Below are 4,538 nucleotides of genomic sequence, written 5' to 3' on the forward strand. Positions count from 1 at the left end.
TTTCTCCACTTACCCGAATGTCTCTTTTTTTATTCTGCTGATTTGTATTATTATGAAAATGAAATGTAGACAAGACTATTTTCATAAAATCTTAAATACAAGAAATCTTTTATAGATTCTAGATCTAATCTAGATTTAGATCTAGATCTAGACCCCTCTATATGCTCTAAAAAGATAATATAAAATGATTTTTTTAAAAAAAAAGCTTGTTAGAAAATAAAAACGTGTTATTATCATCGTTTTTATCAACTTTTTAAAAATCATATTCCATCGCATATAGATCTAGATCTAGATCTAGTATAGTACTAGAATCTAAATCTAGATCTAGTCTAGATCTAGAATCAAAATTCTAAACTATAAACGAAATAAACACAACAAATATGTAAAAGCGTGTAAATATGTTAACTTAATATTGTAATCTTTGATTTAATGTTTTTAAAACATTAAACACACTGTTATGTCAAAGTTTATGTCACACTGGATTGTTATCAGATTTTGTTAAGTTAGATTTTGTCAAGATAGAAAATGGTGTAAACTTTCGTTTACAAGTTTGACTAAAGACACTAAGTATAACTTATATTTTTGTGTCTAAGTTTTCCTGTTGATATGTCCAAGATGCGTAATGCATATTTTTTCGGAACCGAAATATTGTTAGTTAATCTCTCAGAAGTTGATAGTTGATATACCCAGTAGCGTAGCCAGGATCGTCTCATGGGGGGGGGGGGGGTTCAAATTTTTACCCGGGGACAAACTTTTTATTTGCACCCCCCTCAAACTTTCGATTTGCAACCCCTGTCACACTTTTGATTTGCACCCCCCCCCCCTCAAAGTTTCGATGTACCCCCCACCTCATACTTTATATATATATATATATATATATATATATATATATATATATATATATACCGAGAGGTCTATGGGGGGTATGACCCCCCTGCCTACGCCACTGGATACAGCGCCCGTTGCGGCACATCGTGATGTCACCCCCCCCCCCCCCCAGACAGAAACATAGTATATATATATATATATATATATATATATATATATATATATATATATATAGGCTCCTTGTGTGTGTCGGCCTATAATTTAAAGATATGCCACATAAGCGTGCATGTAGGCCATATGTGTATAAGCTTTAATCACTGCAGACTTAGTAGTAACGATGTTTTTAATAATACAGTTGGTTGTAGCATTGCTTTCTCTGTAGTTAGTACGTTTACGTCATGGTGTCACCCTCAACCTCTTTAATATGCCTAATTGTCGATTTGTACTTAAAAGACTATTTAATTTTAAGTAATCACTAATGGATCTAGCAAAGGGCTTTTTTTCTGCACATTTTGCAATTTTTTGCAAAATGGTGTCACCGGATGCGGTCCGAACCCCCCCCCCCCCCTACGCCTCTGCCCAACATTATGCACTAAAGCGTCTCTACACAAAATTGACTAAGCTATTTGGAGAAACTATTAACTTATTTTTGTCTATATAATAGGCCTAAATCTATATGTCATGACTATCGATCATCATCATCAATGACATCATCACTGCCCGTCACCCCTATTGGGTATGGGCCGCCAACCAAATATCGCCAGAATCAGTGTTTCTTCCAGACTTTTTTCTCCGGGGGGGGGGGGGGACTTGAAGTTTTCGGGGGGGGGGGGCGGACACTGTTAATGTATATTATTTTCTATATAAATTCCATTTCGTTCGGGGGGGGGGGTAGACTTTTTTCCCCGAAGAGATGCCTGGAAGAAACTCTGGCCAGAGTCCTCTGATCTATGCCATTTCTCAACATGACCCTAGGTGTAACCCATCTTCGGTGTTTCCGCTTCAAGGTCTCGTCACCAGCTGTTTCTTGTTCGACCTCTTTTGCTCAGAAGCGAAAACACAATGTGTGTAAAATGCATAAACAACATTAAGACAAAACGTTAACGCCTGCAAATAATCTGATTAATTTTTTTTTAAAGTTTTTACAAGCTTTTGTTCAACATGCTTCCTCGTAATGTCTGTCGTCCGTCGTCGATCGAAACGTGGGTCAGGACGCGATGATAAATTTAATCTGACCACAAAAAGAAACTCTGACCCCCCCCCCCCCTCCCCGGAGAAAAAATGTCTGAAAGAAACACTGGTGATCAACATTATATTCCCTACTTTTAGTTTTACCTAATGTGAGTCTACCCATCTGAGCTGGGTGGACCCAGTGATGTCCCGCGTAGAGGCCATGGATCGGAACTCGAGACTTTCGAGTTAGCAGTCGTGCGCTCTACCTCTACATATCTTGAATTCCGAGTTTCATCGACTAAAATTTTGTGTTCTAATTAAATGTATAGCCATACATTATCCTTGCATCATACACAATCCCAGGACTCGCCCTACGCATGTGCTACATATTTAAATGTGTTGTTCATTACTATTCACATTTCATTACTAGACTTTTGCGGACATTTTAAATAAAATTGATCACAATCTCGCCAAAAATTTAATACAATGTGATATTTAATATATTTATTAGCGATCTACTCGGCAAGAAATAGTCCGGATAGCAAATAAACGGACGTGTTTATTACATATATCAATGCCAATTAAAAGGAAATACGCAAGGTGCTTATATTCTCTCCTATCTTAAACACTGTGCTGATACCCCCCCCCCCCTTTTAACGGTTGAGCGGAAGCACATTGTTTATTTTCTTGCGTATTTCCTCTCCCTTTGGCCGAAACAAGCACTCCTACACTAACTAAAATATTTATAGCTAGATCTATTTTTTTTTTCGCTTTCGGTTATTACTGACTGGTTATATCAACTTATATCCTGTTATTAAGGGACAGCTAGATTATTTATAGGCGCGTATTTTATAAAGAAATGGAAAATTCAACATAATTTTATTTTAACTACACTTTAATGGGTTTGGGGGGGGGGGGGGAGACGCATTTATTCAGTGTGGTATTTTATGTTGGTCTGACTTTTTTGATGGATCATGGGTGGGGTAAATTTGGTTTTAAAAGTGACTCGTCATTTAGTGACGACTTTTGTAGATCTTGATCAATGTCTGACCGCATATGTTGATCTACTTAACTCGTATCTTTCAGTTTTTTTTAAAATACTGTTGCATACGTAACCAAGAAGATTATGTGCTGAACGAAAACGAATTATCCTAATATATAAAAGGCCATGTGCGCTCTTCTCTCTCTCTGTCCGCAAAATATTTTCGCCGGACATCACGTCAGAATCGGCAGCGATATATGGATACCTTTATACGGAATTTTGTTGAAAATAATATGTTAGATGTTTTAAATGTATAACCACAATTTTATTTAAAGAAGAAAAATAAAGGCGTATTCGAATGTAGAGAAACAGTATTATTTATGCAACCGTAAAAGTATATAAACTTGGGACAAGAACGCATTTAACAATGACGTCGCTTATTGTTTACACTAAATAAAAAAGAGCACAAAATTGATGACGTCATCTTCCGAGTTTAGAATTTTAAAAATGAACTATTTCATTCAAATATGATTTAGAGCTATGTACGCTATGAAATGTTGACTACACAATACGATATTCTCGGCTTAAACTTTAAAAAATTCTAGATTCTAAACTAGATCTAGATTTAGACTCTATCTACTGTAGAATCTATTCCAAAAATAAATTTCTATAATAAACTTTTTCAGGACTTAAATATTTTATAGTAATCTTTCTTTGTTTAGCAATGAAACTGGCTAATTTTGGGTAAAAAAAATAATTTGAAAAAATAGGCATATTCGTGTAAGTTATTTTTTTGACCACTTCTTTTATTCTCCATATTTTAAAAGGTACAGATGATAGTGTACTTGATACCAGAGACAGGTGGTGCTGGATCAAGTCGAACCTAATATTTTTTTTTTTTTTTTTTATATGTGAATCTTCCTATTTTAGACTATAAAGAAAGGAACTACTTTGGAAATCTTTGTTTATCTATGCAATTTCCTAATCTCTATAATATATGAAGCAAAGTTGTCGGGTGTCCGACATCGGGCACTTCCCGGCGCCGCAGGCGCTTCAAATTTGGCAGGATTTTGCCTTGGGGCGACAGAACACGGGGGCCGGTGCCGGTTGGCCTAAAGGTCTACGATGAGGGGGTCAAAACTGACCTCAACTGACCGGCGCCTTATATGAGCTATAAATCGAAAAAAAATTGTCCACGTAGGAACCTCTTCATAGCTCCTGAGGTCGTAGACCGACCCTCGGGCGAATTAATTAAGCATTCAAATTCTCAATGTTTTTGAAAGCCTAAGCGAAGCTGGGCAGCATGCCTAGAATGAGATAATAGATTGACGATAGAAGCATGTGGTTGTATATAACGTTTATTGGGTCTAACTACATGATGGTACCACACAGAGAGAGACGGAAGGAAGTACAATGCACAAGGGACATCACTCAATATAACAATATAAATATAATACTAATACAGAAGAGTGAGTTCCCTTGACCTCACAATTATCTCAATCTATTACATCCCTTTACCCTTAGAACACAATAACACATCTCTCAATAGAACAAT

Source organism: Physella acuta, unplaced genomic scaffold (genome assembly GCF_028476545.2).
Source record: "Physella acuta isolate Inbredline_101_S28 unplaced genomic scaffold, ASM2847654v3 ptg000208l, whole genome shotgun sequence".
Lineage (NCBI taxonomy): Eukaryota > Metazoa > Mollusca > Gastropoda > Physidae > Physella > Physella acuta.